Genomic DNA, 17,429 nt, shown 5'->3' with positions numbered 1-17,429 from the left:
AATCCGAATTTAGTGGCCACATGCAGGACTGTTCCCTTCAAACAGTGTACAGAAAATACAACTGCACAGATGCCCTGGAGCAGCTCTACAAGTAGTTAAAAAAATCTAAAAGAAATCCTTCTACCTCTTCAAGAGAAAGGCAAACACCTTAAAAACCTCATCGCCATACAAGGGAAAAAATGAAGAGCACAGCAGCGGGTACTGATAGTTGCACAATGCACCCAATGTGCCATCTCTAAAAATAGCCTGTGTGGTGATACCCCTGGAAGAGTCCAGCATGTCTCATCCCGCTGGAAAGCGCAGCAGCAGTGATCGGCGCAGGAGCGCTGCTGACACATGACGCACACGTTGCCCTCCCTCCTGTCATTATCTTCAAAGCCATCAGGTTTGAACTTACCTGCAGTAGGCACAGCAGTAGAAAAAGAAGGGTGGGTGGGGAGAAAAAAAAAAAAAACCACCTCTACAACTGTACTGAAAAAGGGAAAATTCCACAGAAAAAAGCAAATGATTATGTCCCTTGCCAGCATCTGGGCACCTATGGGACTGAGAAATGCAGGTGATTACAACAGAGGTAATGTAATTCCCTGCAGCGACCACTGTGGGGGAAAACTAATAATTGCTGAAGTTTCGCCTGTTCCCATCTGAAATATTTGAAGTCTTGATTACTGAATCAGCTCTCTTGCCATTTGTACTTTGTATCAAGGCAAGAGCTGTTCCAATGAGCAGGCACAGATATAAAAGCAGAAAGGAGCATTTCAGCAAAAAGGCAGAAATAAGGCAGCAATGACAGGCACTGAGCTCTCCTAGGAAGAGAAGGGGACTACACCAAGCAAATTTAAAGGGATTTCTTATTGCCTAATGAAAGACTCACCATTGACAACTTGACTAGTCCATGGAACAAGCGCATATACTTCTAAGTGCCCCCAGCACCTCACATGCTCTGCACCACGTGGTGTTAGTCAGAGTGAAAACCTATTGTCTTATAAAGCCCGATTCTCAAGACCAACACCTCTGCTACCCTGCAAAGCTGTGAAGGTCACGAAGCAACACGAAGGCAGTGATGCTTAAGCTGCCACACAGCAGAAAGCAAGTTTTCAGCCTCTACCTTGTGTCCTGCAGCTCTTGGGTAGATGCTCTCTCCTCTCATCCATCACAAGAATGACATCAGATTGAGAAGCCTGACACGCACAGGCACACTCATTCTCTGGAAATGCCACAGCTACTTAATGAGTGAAGCTGGGACAGTACCAAAGCTGACACCATGAAGCTATGAATTTCCCTGCATACACTGACATCTCTCTGTAATATTTCTCTTAGCCATAGGCTGACATATCAATTAATGTGGTCAGAACGCATTTAGTAGTTCAAGATACCGCAACTGGTTTAGTGGATTCCTAACCAGTGCAACTACCTGGAAAAGCATCACACAGTATATTTCAACAGTCACCCAAAAAAGCAAACCCAAAAGATTTTATCTGCTAAAAGTTAACCCTGAGAATTTGTTTCTCAAGCTCAGCAGATTTATATAGATTTCCTTTTTTCTTTTCTCCTTCGCTTTTTCTTTGCCAGAAGATGAAGTTCTGGATCAACAATTTAAGGTACACCACTGAAGTTTTGAAAGTTTTGACTTTAAAGATCTTTCAGTCCTCTCCAAAGCTGCTTTTTCCAGACAGCAGAACAATTCTGCTTCCAAAATTCTTTCATCACCACCTTAACTTATGTACTAAGCCTAACTAACTTTTCTTTTTTTTTTCCCAGTAAGAAGTTGATGAATTAACACAGCTAGACCACACCACAAATACGCTCTGACTCTCCTTCCAACACAGACCCATTTACAAGCATTAAAATCTAGGACTCACCCACCAGACAGAGCTGAAGCTGCAGGCAAGCCAGTCATCAGAGCTCAGAGAAATATTATGCTTGCTCCACAAATGCTGAAGCATTTGAATCTTATTTTTACTTGTACACAAAGGGCAATAAATGGAAAATCTTATGCTTTTTTTATAGCCACCCACACTTCCAACACCTACAGCAAAAAGTATATAAACGTAAAAGCCCCAAAACTCATGGCTCATCTGAACAAGGAATGCAAACTAGTTAGTCGGTGTTACTTTTTTTCCAGTTTATTATCTAGAGTGCCATTATATTCTGTGAAACACAGAGGACAACTTTTCACATGCTGTGCACATCTACTGTCCAGGATTCTGCTGGATTTTCAGACATTTTTCCCAGTAGCAGTGTCCCTGGTAAAGTCCTTCTCTAAGTTAGCTGACCACTGACTGATTTTCAAATGCTGAAGTAGAGAAGGGGCTTCCCCTTAACTCTCAGTTTCGTCTCCCACTGTCCAAACTACTGAGGTACAAGGAGTTAATGCTTCACTTACCTGTGAGAAATTATGCTGAATACTCTACCCAGAAACTGGCAATTAAAAAAAAAAATCCCTTTACACTCATAACAGTAGAAGAACTTCAAACAAATTGCTGTCAAGGATGATTTCATTGTGTTTAAATCCACTTTACTTCAAGTCACTTTGCAAATTACTCTTTGATTTTATACCTAAAACTCTCAGGTCTACTATGATGCCAGTTTACTCTCCTGTGTGTCCTATGCCTGATTCTTTCCATTTACAGAAAGTAACACAAGCATGAACCTAATTATCATCTGAAAACCCACAGAAAACTAATTCAACTAACTGAGTAAAAAAGAAATAAAGAAAAAAAGGTCTGTCTTGAGACCAGACCCAACACGAGGGTGATGCCATGTCTGGAGATGATGAGAATGAACAATCTCGTGCCATTAATCATCTTGCTGTCGCGGAAAGCGCAGGTTATTATAGCGAGAAAACGATCCAACACAACGCTTTAACGTCTCCACTCTTTAGACATCGTAACAGGAAACGTGTCCTGCCAGCTAGCAATCAATATTTAACCAAACGATCGAAGACAAAGTGCTGGCTCCAGAAAAATGTACCTTTACCTGCCCTTGCTCATCAACTGCCTGCTAGACCCAAAAGCACACCACCTTCCTGCAGCTCCTGACAAGGCAAGGGCAGAGCCGGCTGCTCTCCACGCACGCTGATGGAATCAGGTGTGGGCTTTTCTGCCGGGGATCTAGGTCGCAGGACCTGTGTGCTGAACGCCACAGAAGCGCGGGTATCTAAGTATTATGAAAATAAATGGGTCATACACCACTGAGCTAACAACCACACCACCCCCAAGCCGGGCACTGAATGACTGTGCAGGGCTCTGCCAGAGGGAGAGGAGAGGTTGAGCCAGCAGTGAAAACAAAACTGATGTGGTGAGAAGGATTTTACTTTTCACTGGTTTGGGTTACAGAGAAAGTTGGTCTTGCTCTTACCATCTCTCAGGTTTTTCTGTAAAAAACCAAAAAATTGCAATGTACAGGCTGGTAAATGTCCTGTGGAGATGGGCACCTCACCCCGCTGGGAAAGGGGAAGTGCCGCTGGCCCTGGGCGGAGGGGGGGCTGTGACTCAGTCCCTTGGGTTGGCACTCACACACACACCAGCGCCGTCACCTGCCACAGCAAAAATAAAAAGTCCTCGCCACAACACGGTGGCCACACGGGGAACGCCAAGTAAACAGATCAATGATGCTGCGCGCCCACGCAGCCCGTGGCACCGCTGGGGTGATGAACAAACAATCCTGTGGTCAATGGCAGCAAGGCGAGAGGTGTCAGAGTGATTCGGGTTCATAAGGCACAATACACTGCAACAAACTCCGCTGTCCCCTGCTGCTGTTAACAGCTAAACACGAGCAGAGCACTGCCATCGCGTGTGCCTGGGTGGGGATGGCTCCAACACCAGGGTCTTGGTTGGAAACCTGCAGGAAGGGACACTAGCTCACCACCCACATACCTGTGCACACACAGGTGCCCTGCCTGAAGCCACAACAGCACTTCTCAGGTCATATATTTGTCCAGATACATATTTTATTTAAAAAGTTGCACACATATATATATATATACAACTTTTATAAATATATATGTTTAATTTTTATATATACGTGCACATCTGGGCATATACATAAAATGATGTATTTGTATCAAAAGCTGTCCCCACACCAGCCTGGCTGAGGTACAGAGGCACTGAGGGCGCTGAGAAGCACCTGATCACATCGAGGGACTGACACAGAGCTACTGGCAGTGGTCAGTGCACAGGATGCCATGGGAAGCTGTCAAGGTCCCCGAGGAAGGAGACACTCCACACGCTGGTGGCACGAGGTACCGAGTCTTGACACACCAGTACCTTAAAATGGGTAAGAAAGTGCCTCTGTCCCTATGAAAACAGCACTCCAACAGGAAAATGCACCAGAAAAATAATGAAATGCAGATATGGAACATCTCTCATCTAGTAAGATAAACCTGTCAATGTCCTCAAGTATGATCATGGAACTTGGGAAGAGGTTTGCTACTGCTGGTTAGGACTGTTTGGTAAGTCAATGTCCAAAGTAATACAACTTTGCCTTTAGAAATCTGCTTTTCTTCTGAATTCTGTCAGGTTATCTGGCCTTTAAGGGCAGATGTAAAAAAAAGTTACATTTTTCCGAGGTTGTGGTGGTAGGCGGGTGACAGACATTTAACCACCAATATCAGCATATTTAAAATTTTACATTATTTACATCTGCCTAGAGATGGGCAGAGGATAGATTTCAAGAAATCTTTCAAAAAATTTTTATATACCCTGAAAAACTCATACCTAGCAAGTAAAAATTTCTGTACAGAGCTTTCTGTGTTTGGGTTGTCTTATGTTTTTTATCCTGTGTGAACCACTTTTAGGTCCTTGCTGAATTCACAATACTGGATAAGCGGTACAAATCTGGTCTTTTTATGAGATGAAGAAAGACATTGATTGGGATGTTAGTTTTGCTGCTTATAAAGGAAACATGCAGGGCTAAAACAAAATGAGAAATGTGAGCAGAGTATGGACACTGCTAGGAATAGTCACCTGTTTTCACTCAGATGCCAGCAGCCCTGCCCCAGCAGCTGCTTCAAGACACAGCTCTGTACATTCCCTGTCATTTGTGACTATTTGGGATAACAAATGGAGAGAGCCTCTCAGCACAGAGTACAGCTTCTCCCCATCTACTGTACTCCAACACTACAATACACTCATCTAACCTACCCAGGATTAATTCTCAGAGAACCTGGAGAACTGAACTTTTCTTTGCTACCTTGGCACATGCTCCATAGCAGGGTTTTGCAATATGCTCCGTCAGAACAAGCAAGGGACATTCTGCTTTGAACTCACACATCAGTAAGTACTATTTCTATGAAGATTTTATCAATCAGCATCCTAGTGGTATTAGAGAAACAAAATAAGGAGTACTTGTTTATCCCACTGAACCCTGGGAAAAGTGACAAGAACACAGTTGTTGCAGCTGGGTCAATCTTGTGCAACTGCTCCTTCCAGCAGGGCTAATTAACAAGTGAAAGCCCGCTTCTTTCTATGGAAATTGCTATAACGAGGTAATTGTTACAAGCAGAGTCTGTCATCAAAAACAACCAGACAAAGGGAAACACTGAGAAATCAAATAAGCAAAGGGGCAGCTTGCCCTCATGTCTACCTGCCCACACGATGGGTGCAACACCAGCCAACAGCCTGTGGGGTGATGCATGGGTTTTCCAGGAGCTAGAGAAAACACCACGTTTTAAAAATGATGCACGGCTCAACCACATAACCACAGTCAAAAGAAAAAGAAGAAAGAAGAAGGAAAGGGAAAGGCACATATTTGATGATGACCCTATATCCTCACACTGGTTTTCAAGTTTGCTTGGTCCTCAGATCTGATTTCGTTCCTTGAAAAGGAGCTGTCTGATTATTTGTAGCACAAGAAAAAGCAGGACAAAACTTCCTATGCGCTTCTTGGAATGAGAGAGGGTTTTTCTTTCCCATTTCTGTCAGCTTTTTCAAGTCCCCCAACAAGGATGATATTTTTGAAGTTATTTCCTCTGGAAGTACTTTTAATAGTGAATTTGCAAGATGCCTAATGATAAGCTTTTCAAACATCATGAGAAAAGCCGGCAAAAAAATTGTGAATAAGGCTTCCAAACCTCACGGGAATAGTGCTAAGTAGGACTAATGAAAAACAAGCTTTTTCTGCCTTCCTAGCTGTTACAACTCATATTTTCAAGCCTTCTTCCCTTAAGACAAGCACTAAAAACAAATCTCAAGCCAGATCCAAAATTTTCCTGTAGTCAGACGATTCCTGCTAAGGGGGATTTGATTAATAACTGCACCAGAGAATACCAGACCCTCAAGGAAATGGGAACACTCTCCCTTTTTTGGAAAACAAAATGAAACTCACACCTTGTAAGGTCTCTTTGACAGTGAATTCTGTGACTATCCAGACTTTCTCCATTGCCTATGACTTCACCATTGTTTTTGCTGATACTCATCACACCAGAAAAACAACTGAATTTCCATATGCATTAAAAACACTATCCTCCTTTTGCAGTAGACTTTTCTTGTTTTAAAGAAATCTATTAGTGCCACATAAGCAAACAAAGTACTTCAAATAAAAGTATATTTCTAACGTAAATTGTTTGGTTCCAAAACACTCAGTTTTTTTAAACACAGTATTACAGATCAGTTCCCAAGATTAAAAATGGTATTAGTACACATTCAAGAAAAACTGACCAGTAAGGAGTGGCCTGCTTCACTGACCTGTTCTAAACTGCATCATATGCATTTGTTACTGCAGTGAACAAACAAGGGCAGTAACATGCACAGTGCCACACTGTGCGCCACAATTTTGTGTTACCTCCTTTTGCCAAGATGCTCTATAGCACCAACTCAAAGATAAAAACCTCTTAACTTACAAAGAGTTTTGGTTTTGTTTCTAAAATTAATGAAATTAGGTTGTGCTCAAGCCTTTTCCCAAACTTGCCACCTCTGTAGTGTCCCACCCTCCATAAATCATCACATGCATGCCATCCATACAGTGGTCCAGAAGCTTCTTCTGCCTCAGAAATGAGAATGAGGGTTAGAACTGCTGACAAACTGCAAAGGGTCAAACAAATTTCTCCCCACTGATTCTATGCTAGGCTGTGCTGTGGAATGTTTCAGAGGAAGACTCATTGTGGGATCAGGGATGAAATATGTGCACAGGACCATAAGCTGCTCCCCATCTTGGGTGAAATACCAAAGCACAACAAGCACTGGGGACTACTACTCTGGCTGAGAAGTTAGGAAGAGATCTGCAGCCCCCTCGATCTGTCCCTAGTAGACCTATCCACAACTTTCTTTACCCTCCTACAGTCAGGTGGAGCACTTAATTCCCCCTGCAAGGAGCTGGAGGTAGCAATGAAGATACTTCTGATGCTTACAGAGCCTTTTGGGGCAGCAGGCTGAAGGATGAAGCAGAACCAGGGCTCCTCCAAGGAAAATACTCCAGGAACCCAAGAGGGGAAGGATATGGATTTTATCCTGTGAGAAACAGAAGGGTGCCTGTTGGGCAGACGATGGCCTCCCAGCTCACACGGAGCACGAGCAGCTTTGGCAGAGCACACCAAGGTAAGTGTACACACACGCAGCCCATGGCAAAGAAAAACAAAGCGCAGTCAGAGCAGTGGGGTGAACAGAGCTATTTTAAGTACTTCTTGCTAGGCTTACTGTAGTAGCAGAACACTTAGAAAAGCCGTCAAAATGACAATCACCATTTAGGTTAAAAAAGCAAGTAACTACTTCAATAACAATTTATTCACCACCTAATGTTTGCAGTTGAATTACAGCTTTTACAGTGTTTTTCTAAAGTGTGATATTTACTGCTCTACCTTGCTTTCCCAAGATCTTTTTTTCTTTTTGTTTTTTCTTTAAATAGAAAGGAATTGGAATCATTACTTACATGTAACTTTTCTAGGTTCTGTGCTGGCTAAAATGTTCTCACGATGCAGGGAACAGGATCAATGGAGAAATTAAGAGGCTGCAGCAATCCATTAAGAAGTGACCCTTCAAAGTTCTGTAGGGCAGTGTTCTGGCAACTCAGCTGGAGCAACCTAAAATAAAATAAAATAAAATAAAATAAAATAAAATAAAATAAAATAAAATAAAATAAAATAAAATAAAATAAAGGCAAGAGTTAAAAAAAAAAAAAAATCAAGCATTGAATCTTCACAAACGCCTCTTTGTTTTTTTCCTTCTGATTCTAAAAAACACATTGGAGCACCTTTTTTCTTAAATTCAGAAGATCTTTATGCCAAACACAACAATTACTTTACGTCCATTTCACACTTCCTTAAAGTTATAAGCTATAGATATGTTCCTACCAAGACCATGTTTTCCTTTCATTTGTATAGTATGAGGCCTCTGAAAAGAATTACCAAAGAGATAAACTAACATTCCTGTGTTTATTCTACCAGATCACACCACAAGTATGTGCATTTTTATGCATGCATACTAAGGAATTATTTACTGTGAAGGTGGCGAGGCACTGGAGCAGGTTGCACAGGGAAGCTGAAGATGCTCCATGCCTGGAAGTATTCCACGCCACGGCTAGATGGGGCTTTGAGTGACCTGGTTTAGAGATAGCTGTCCCTGCCCATGGCAGATAGGTTGGAACCAGCTTTAAAGCTCAATCTAAATGACCCTGTCATTCTATGAAACTGCACATCACACCAGAAAGCAGTTATAACAAAACCAGCAAATTGATCTAGTAGGCTTTAAATAATAATTAACACTGGCTTTTGTCAAAGCTTTGTGTTGATTTTATCAAGGAATTTAAGTTAGGAACACGAAATTTGTTGCTTTGTTTCTCCTTTGCTCTGAGGAGCTTCAGAGAAGAAACACCATCAGCATAATTTGGTATCCCTGGGTTGATGCCACGTGTGCCACATCCTGCAGCCACCCCGCAGCAAAGCTACCTGAGGATGCCAGTCCGTGTCAGAAGAAAACTGGAGAGAGAATGAAATGTTCACCAGCCCACAGAAAATGCGCTGTGCTGCCACCTCTGTGCAAGGGGCTCAGGGCTCAGTCCCTGGAGGGGAGGCACTCTGGGATGGAGAAGGCTGGTGAGAGCAGGGTTGGGGCCGAGGGGCTCGGGGTGAAACCCCCAGCAGCCAAGTCCCAGCATCACCACACAGCCCAGATCCCACAGTGCGCACAATCCCAATCCCAGACTCCGGAAAAGGCTTCCCCCATCTATCAAGGAAGCGGTCACACTCTGAAGTGGTTGGGGAGGAAATACATGTGGCAGGAGAAGTAATTAGCTTTAAGCTACAAGGGTTCTCAAGTTGAGGTTTTCAACTTGCCAGTGCCCAACACTTTACTGTTTTCCAGGAAAATACATTGGAATGCTTAACTACTATTTACTTGAGTGAACTTGGCAACTGGGAGTGGAAAGGAAGATTGGTTTTCTTTTGAACAGAAGGGGACAGCAGCAGTACAAGCAGTGGCACGTATCTGTCTTCACAGGATCACTGCAAAGGCTGTGTCTGCAGAATTATCACAAACTAAAGCTAGATAAAGGGAGAAGTGAGGAAGAGGAAAAGAAACCCCTAAAGTTTAGATTATTTTAAAAAAACCCTACTCTTATCTTTCAAAAAACTTGCAAAATTAACTCTTCAGTAAAAAATTCTGTTTTCTCAAGAGATGTCTGCTATGCCTATTTATGACTAACACTTGTTTATGACTCCAGAAAAAAATGGGGGGAAAAACCCAAAAAAACACAGTGCAAATGAGAGAGATGGCTATTTTTCTAAGTATGCTGTTCCTGGTAAAAATAGTTTGATATTTTCTGAGCATTTCTGCAGTGATCCTACTGCATTTTACTCCTAGTCTTGTGGAGAATTGGTTCACTTATGAAAAGCAGGTTATTTCCTCTGGATGGCACCCTCCTAGATGGTTTATCAACAGGTGCTCAAACTCTTGCTACTATTAAGGATTACCTAATTAGATACTTGAAAAGAATAATGAGGCTGTGCTAGTCTCTTTAGTTTATACAGTTTTCTCCAACTGGGCATAACATTCACTGACAGACTGTAAGAGTACCAAATACCTATGGTCACAAATATACATTATCTAAATTGCCTATAAACCTAAAAATATAAACTCTAAATCTGTTCAGTCATAAATCACTGGTAGAACAAAAATAACTGTTGCTTACTCAATGGCCAAAAGACTAAAACCAGGGAAGTCCCTATATTTACAACTGTAAGTTAGTTTCTTGAGCAAAAATTGCACATGCCACACTGTATCAGAAGAAAAAGAGAATAAACAAAAGTTGGGAATAGGGAAACAAGAAAAAAAAAGGGGCAGCGAGGGGGAAAAGAAGACTTTCAGCACCAGTGAAGCTTTTCTGAGAAGGTCTGATTGATGTTCACTGCTGTAGAAAGCATGAGGCTGCATCCCAAACATTTCATTCCCTTCTGCAAATGTCTCACTCCATACCTCTCCCCATGTTCCCCAGATATTCTTGCCCTATGCGGGATGATCCAGCCAGCATCAGGTTTTACACATGATCTAAAAGACTGAAGCAGGAATCTCTCTGCCCAGGGGTCAGCTTAGGGTAGAATGAAACTCAACCCCCGCCTACACTCAGCACGAGGGCTTCTTCATGCTTTCCACTCGACAAAAGGCTTTTCCTGAAACGGGCAAATTATTAAAGGCAAAGCTGTTACTACAAACAGCTGCAAACTTAAAGGAATACATAAAAACTGAGCTCATATGAAGAGCGATCGTTGCACCTACTGAAAAGGAATTTCAGCAGTTTAACAGGCTGATCAGCCAGGTTTACAGCATTGGGAAGAGCTGCATCTTAGGTGGGGTAAGATGTACTCTGCTCCAAGGCTTGCTCACATCAAGGTCTCAGCTCTCAAGACAGACCTGCACATGTGGGCCATCAGTTAACAGGGTCACGAGAGGCCACAATATCACTGTCCTACACCAGCTTGAAGACCCAGCTCCTGCAGTCTTGGAGGTTGCAAGAAAAATCTTATATTAACTCTAAAAAGAAACATCCACCTTAACAGCTGGCAAAGAAATCTAGAAAAACAACAACACTTCCAACTGGACTTTGTAAACCTGTTTGGTTTTGTAAAAAAAATTATCTAAAAACCTCATGTACATTTTTGAACCAGGTTATCTTTTTTCTCCCCCTTTCTGATGGCTTCCAGTACTGCCTGGCAGCTGAAATTAGCACTGAGGAATGCAAATGTAAAGAAAGACACACCAGACACTCTAACTGGCAGAAGAATGCATGAAGTTGAAAAACCATTTGCTTCAATAAAACACTTTCTAGTTTGGATTTCTGTTATACAGAGAGGGTGTTCAAAGGAGAGGTTTTGTTTTTAATATGGCTTTAATGCTTAAGAGGAGGAAAACTGGCAAGTTCTTCTGTTTGCAACAAACAAACCAAGAAAGGTGAATTGAGAAGGGCATGATGAATGTACCCGGGTATTACTCCACTTATTATGAAAGATATTTCAGACACGGAAAATCATGTAGTCATGCTCAAGAAAACGAGATGCTGGGTGGGTCATGAGGGAAATGAGCAACAAATACACAAATGCAACAAATACACAGTGGATTGTTTATCCTGATGTTCACCTGCAAGCTGGGAGAGGTGAGCACAGGTGCGCAGAGCTGATGTTTTCTGAAGCCTCACTTGGTGGAGTGAAATAATGCTACTCACACAAATATGTGCAGAAATTGATCCCAGTGAAGTCAAGGATCCTGCTTTGTTACATGCAATACCATCACAGATCAGCAAACGTGTTTTCCTTACATTTTGTGTGTAATTTCTTTCTGGTTGAAATAGCTTCGTTGGAACACTTGTAGCTTGAAGGGTCGCCTGAGGCTGAGAAGGCATTTGCAGTGCTCCTGACAGCTAATGCATGATCTCCCCCTGAAATCTGTAAATTAAACCCAAGATGATATCGATACCTATGTCACAAAAGACACATGGTCTGCTTCACCCTCAGTGCACCTCATTTCCTCATAATAACCTGAGTCGTTCTTCCAAAGGGAAAGAACATGCTCATCCATCACTCCTGCTTGTTCCCACATGCACTGTTTTACTAGGGGCAGCCAAAACAGGAGTCAGAAGTGCATGGCAGCATCTTCCCCAGTGCCCAGAGATGGGATGCAGAAAACCAGCAAAACCAAGGATGTACCCATCCATCCCAGGTCTGTGAGGACCACCTCTGCAGTGCATCCCTATCAGGATGAGCTGAGTCAATAGAGGAGATGAGATTAAGCTATTCCCTCAGATAATGGCAGAACCGCCCTAGCTAGAAACTATGACTGAACTCACCAGGACAACCCTAAAGACAGCCATTGTTGGCTGTCTGGCTGCAGGGGAAGGCAGCTGCTGCTGCCCTGGAGTGCTCCAGAGTCTGCAAACTGGATTTTCTTGAGCTACACTTAACAAAACCAGTCAGGCTTAAACAGGCAAAAACCTTCAGAAGAGCTGGGGAATGTGCATAGGGAGAATTTTCCACCCATCTTTATCCTCTGGTTGCAGTTAGATCTGTGACACATCAACCAGGCAGGGCCAGGAGAAGGCATAAGGTGGTAGTTCAAGAGTATTGCCACAGGAACTTGTAAATCATTTTATGTAAAACCTGAATGATTTTCTCATTGGAATATACTTGACTTAGAGTCACCACCGAAAATATTTTATCTTGGGGTTATGACTCATGAAAGAATGGCTAGGTGTGAAAGGAAAGTTAATCTATTCTGTGAGAAAAACCCCCTCCCCAGCAACCTTATCAGATGACACGAGCTGAATATTTATGTCCTATGCAGTAAAACCAATAGACAGCAAAAGCCACAGCCTAATACTTTGTGTCAGATCTGATGAAAATTCAGATACCTAGCTTATTTCCCCTTAAGGGTTGGAAATTATGGTTAACACACATGCAAGCAGGAGAAAATGAGATGGTTCAGTGATGAGGATGAAGCTGCTGTCCCTTAGTCTGGCATGTTGGAAGATGATACTGGACTAGCAGTGCTGGTTCTCCCAGATAAGAATGCTCCTCAGGTCATCATGAAATGACACAGATCACCGGGTTAATGCTGCAGGACTCCTGACCTAACACACGTGACCCACAAAAACACAGTCCTGGCATGCCAAAAAGATGCTCCCATATTGAATGATTATCACAGTCAGACTTTTACTGCTGATTTCTTTTAAAAATTGCAAACCGAGAAAACAGTTAAGATACAGAATGAAAGAACGGGCCACAGTGAACCACAGAAACTTCCCATAAGGTTCAGCATGTGGGAAACAGATAAGTAAATGCTGTGAAAGATGAACAATATTTAAGTATTAACACAAATGTTTGTTTTGGGAAGGTTTATCTGGCATCTCTACCGGTTTTCCTCCAAGCTCTAATACAAAAATAACTACATCTAACTGCAACTGGGAAGAGATGGCAGCAGCTCAACATTGCTCCCTTTTTTCCCTCTGTACTCAGAAAAAAAACCCAACTGTCTTATAGCGTCACACAAACTAATTTTAAGGTGGTTTAGGATGAAGTCAGACATACATCTGCAAGTTCAGAAAGTTCAGTGAGTAGTCTCATTTTCATCATCCCATGAAACAAGGATATACATGTGCAACATAAGGGCAGGAGAAAACTTTTTCTCCAGCTGTACAGCTGGCCCCCTACATTACAGCACGAAATGAGGAAATTATCCTTTAGCTCATATAAACTGTGGATGCAATAACTGCTCACCAAACTATAAAGAGGGAGTCCATGTTGATGGATGCACACATCTTGCCTGGGCAAACTGTGGTAGGGCTGAAAGTGGGCAAATGTTGCATCTCCCATGAAGGAGCTGCCTCTTAGGTTCTCTGTCTCCACACTCACTCCAAGCAGGGGAAAGTCAAAAGACCTGAAATTGTTTTGTGGGTAATCTTCAGTGGTTGTTAAAAATATAAAAAAAGAAAGGCAGAATGGTGATGGGAAAGAGGTTCAAAAGTATGTTCCCTCTTGGGTGAACTCAGGTCTTTTTAACAAGAAAAGCCAGAGAGGCCACGCACAGTAATGCTGAGAAAAAGGAAATGGTACTTCATTTTAGCCAGAGTCATAAATCTTACCAGTGAGCCTCTAACGGCACAACGGCGAGTAGGGGAATTTTTATACAGAGATAATTAGTTGCAAGCTGATATCAGGTTTACTGTGCTGTGCATTCCATGTATGCAACATGTTCTCAACCTGCAAAACCCTGTGCGAGGCTCTGGCTGCCTTGTTGCCCCTTGCTTTGCCAGAAGGCGTGCAGCTGGAACTCCCAGAAACCCTTAGGGGAAAAAAGGTGAAGATGGAAATGGGTATTTCTGCTCCACAGAAATCTTCTCTGTAGCCCAGAATGATTCTTCCAGTGGGGAAAATGCGCCAAGTTTATAAAACCACACCCCTCTGCTACAGGTAAGATGGACCAACCGGATAATTTGTGCCAGTATTAGCACTCTCATCTTCTGGGATACAGACACCCCTCTCATCTTCTGGGATACAGACACCACTCACAGATCCTGCAGAGCAGGCAGATGGGTCAGGGAAAGCATTTATCCATTGGAGTGAGAACCAGAATGCGGTTGAGGGAAATTTATCAGCCAGGAAAAAACAGCTCTGAAGATGCCTCACAAGAACCAAAATCAATGGGATATTCCCACTACCTCTGCTGGGAACAAGACTGGCCATCCACCAGCGCTTGTTCCTCGACATCTTGCTCTCAGAGAACAGCCAGGGACTTGCACTGGTGATTGACACAAGCAAAGACTCCACCGCAGCTAATAGTCAGACCGCACTTCCAGCCGAAGAGAAGCCGCTTTTCGGTTTCTAGATGAGAGGGAGTCCAGGAGACGTGCCAGCACTGCATGGGTGTGCTAGGTGCCAGCAAGAGTCAGCACTTGTGGAGCTACTTTAGAAGGGACCAATTTGGGCTAGATGAGGGGGTCTGGAAGCCTTCATCCCCAATAGATGCCCAAGTTAGGAAATGGCCCAGAAAGGACAGCAGCTTGCAAAGGGACAGTTCGATGAGAAGAGAGCCCACCCCAGTTGCACAAGGAGCTTTGAGGCCAATGGTCCTCACAGGCTACCTTGGTGCTCCCTACCTACTTTCTGCCCATCCCGTTTTCTTTTTCATCCCCAACCTAGTGCAACAGGACAGATACATCCATTGCTTGATCACACTCCTCTGCTGGCCCAAAACAGCAGGAGGCAGGTGGGGCTGGGGGCAAACCAGCTTTGTCTGCGTGGGCTTAAAGCAGCAGGTCTTTTGTCAAAGGCTGTTTGCCTGCTACTGTATGTTAAACTGAAAGACCAATCTGTATTTACTGCACTAAACTACAATTATGTGTTTTTTTTAAATCATTCAACCTAATGGTATACAGCTGTCACAAGAATCTTTGAACACATCACTGGCTCTCTTTGATCTGATTAACCAGATAAGGAACCACAGCCAAAAGATATGAAAGGATGAGTCCAAATTTCAAACTCTCAGGTGAGCAAAGAATTTCATTCAAAGGAATGTGCAAAATGAGGAGGGAGGAGGTTCACAATGCAAATGAAGGTTTTATTTACTACTGATATAAGCAGGTGAAATACTCTCTGTTGCATGGTTAAAGAATCAATGGACCCCAGCCTCAAAGTGGTGCTGACAGGTGTTACATCTGCCATACTAATCTGTGTGGATGCCAATATTTGTACCATCTTTTTTCCAGACTGGAAATGAGAGGCTTTCTTCCGCGGGGATGCTTTTTAGACTGAAGAAGCCTCCCTGCGATATTGAAGAGCTCCAAGGGCATGGTCCCTTCACCCAAACTGCTTCTGTTCAGCATGTTTCTTCAGACAGAACAGTATTTCTCTTTTTTTAATTAAAGACAGCTTTGTTTATTTGCTTTTATTTCTAGCATAATGTTTACTATTCCAATCAGAACATTCTGTAATCTCATCTAAATGTTTTATTATTAATTGCTGCACCCCACACCCCGCCCTTAATAACTATCCTCGGGAGAGGTAAACATTTCAACAAGACTTACTCTAGTTACAGCCATGAATATGTATTATTTATTTATTTAGGTAAACAGTAATTAAGAAAAATCACCAAACTGCCTGCTCTTTGAAATAAGCTCTACTTTACCAGCCTTGCCGTGGGAATTGCAAGTCCCTTAAACACATCTATTACTCTGTCCTCCTCCACCATGATTTACACTGACAGGCCTCAGACCACACTACAGCTGCCCAAAAAGCACTCAGTCCTTATGCTGTCGGCAGCTGAGTGACAAGCCCAAAGCGTCCAGCAAGGATAACCAAGAGGTACCAAGATGTCAGCGGAGAGGAAAGGTGCAGGATGAGGAAAAGAATGTTGCTATCGCTCAATATGCTGATTTTTAAGGTTTTTTGCAGCAAGACAACAACTACTAACACGAAAACACTCATGACCGCCTTCTGCCCTCTCTCTACAAATGGAAGACTATGTCCTGACACAGAGGGGTTTACGACCACTGAAGCTTCTCCATGCTAAGCTGGGGAGCAGCCAGGTCCACACCAAGGAGTTTTTTGAGCCAGAACAGTCAGATAGTCCTGTGTGCTACAGACAGATAGATAGATAGACAGATAGACATACACAGCTTATGCACTGGGTAATAAGCAGCAAGAGTGACTCCACTCAATTCCCCTGGTTTTCTTCTTCAGAGTTACATTAACATAAACATTACAACATCCCATCCTGACTTTTATTTCGACCAACTTCCAACCACAAGCCATGACAGAATATGGCAGCACTGGAGGACTGGAGGCAACGAAGCCGCAGGATACTCGATCTTTTAAACCAAAAAAGTCAGACACGCCAAGCTAGTCCTGACATGGTTGATTATCCAGCCTAAGAATCGCACCAGCACAAGAGAGGAACCAAAATGTATCCCAAAGACAAAGGGATTTTCACAGATCTAAAATTGTTAGGTAAATAGATAAAACTGCGGTTGGGGCTTTGTTTCAGTTTTCAAAGCTAATTTCCGGCCACCGTTCAGAGAAATGCTTTGCATTTCCATTTCTGACTCACTCTCTTTAACAAGCGCACTTGTTGGAATTACTAAGCATGGGATCTCATCAAAACATTTCACTTTCTGAATCAAAGTGCTTTTCAATTTTACTGATGTGAACTTATCTATAAAACTTACCATGGTAACAACACTGGCGATGTGCAGGTACGAGTGCACAAAGCGATGTGTCAGAGGACCCTGTTCCCACCAAGCATCTCACCAAGGTACGGGAATGCCTCCCAAATTCTGCCCAGCCACTCGGAGACGCTGACACCAGTCTCTCATCTCCCCATCACAAAGTGATACACCCTCCCAGAGACACACTTAAACATCAGGTATGAATGAAAAGCATTCCTGAAAAGAATCTGTTATGAAACCGAAAATCGGAGATCGCCGCAGCGCTGTGCCTAAGTTGAGTCATCAGTTCC

General features: G+C 42.9%; 1 protein-coding gene across 6 annotated transcripts in view; it reads right to left on the bottom strand.

The window, feature by feature from the left end:
* Positions 1-17,429, bottom strand: part of BACH2 (BTB domain and CNC homolog 2) — a 182,052-nt gene that overhangs the window by 70,077 nt on the left and 94,546 nt on the right. For 5 of the 6 annotated variants that reach the window (XM_033055268.1, XM_033055273.1, XM_033055269.1 and 2 more), the window contains one exon: positions 7,864-8,014. The gene's annotated coding sequence lies outside the window, so the exon portion shown is untranslated. Of the gene's footprint in view, positions 1-7,345; positions 7,398-7,863; positions 8,015-17,429 lie in introns of those variants that run through there. The other variant, XM_033055274.1, reaches the window with a different exon arrangement.

This window comes from Catharus ustulatus, chromosome 3, assembly GCF_009819885.2.
Source record: "Catharus ustulatus isolate bCatUst1 chromosome 3, bCatUst1.pri.v2, whole genome shotgun sequence".
Taxonomy (NCBI): domain Eukaryota; kingdom Metazoa; phylum Chordata; class Aves; order Passeriformes; family Turdidae; genus Catharus; species Catharus ustulatus.
The sequence above is the reverse complement of the archived record's forward strand: the minus strand, read 5'-3'. Positions and strand labels throughout refer to the sequence as shown.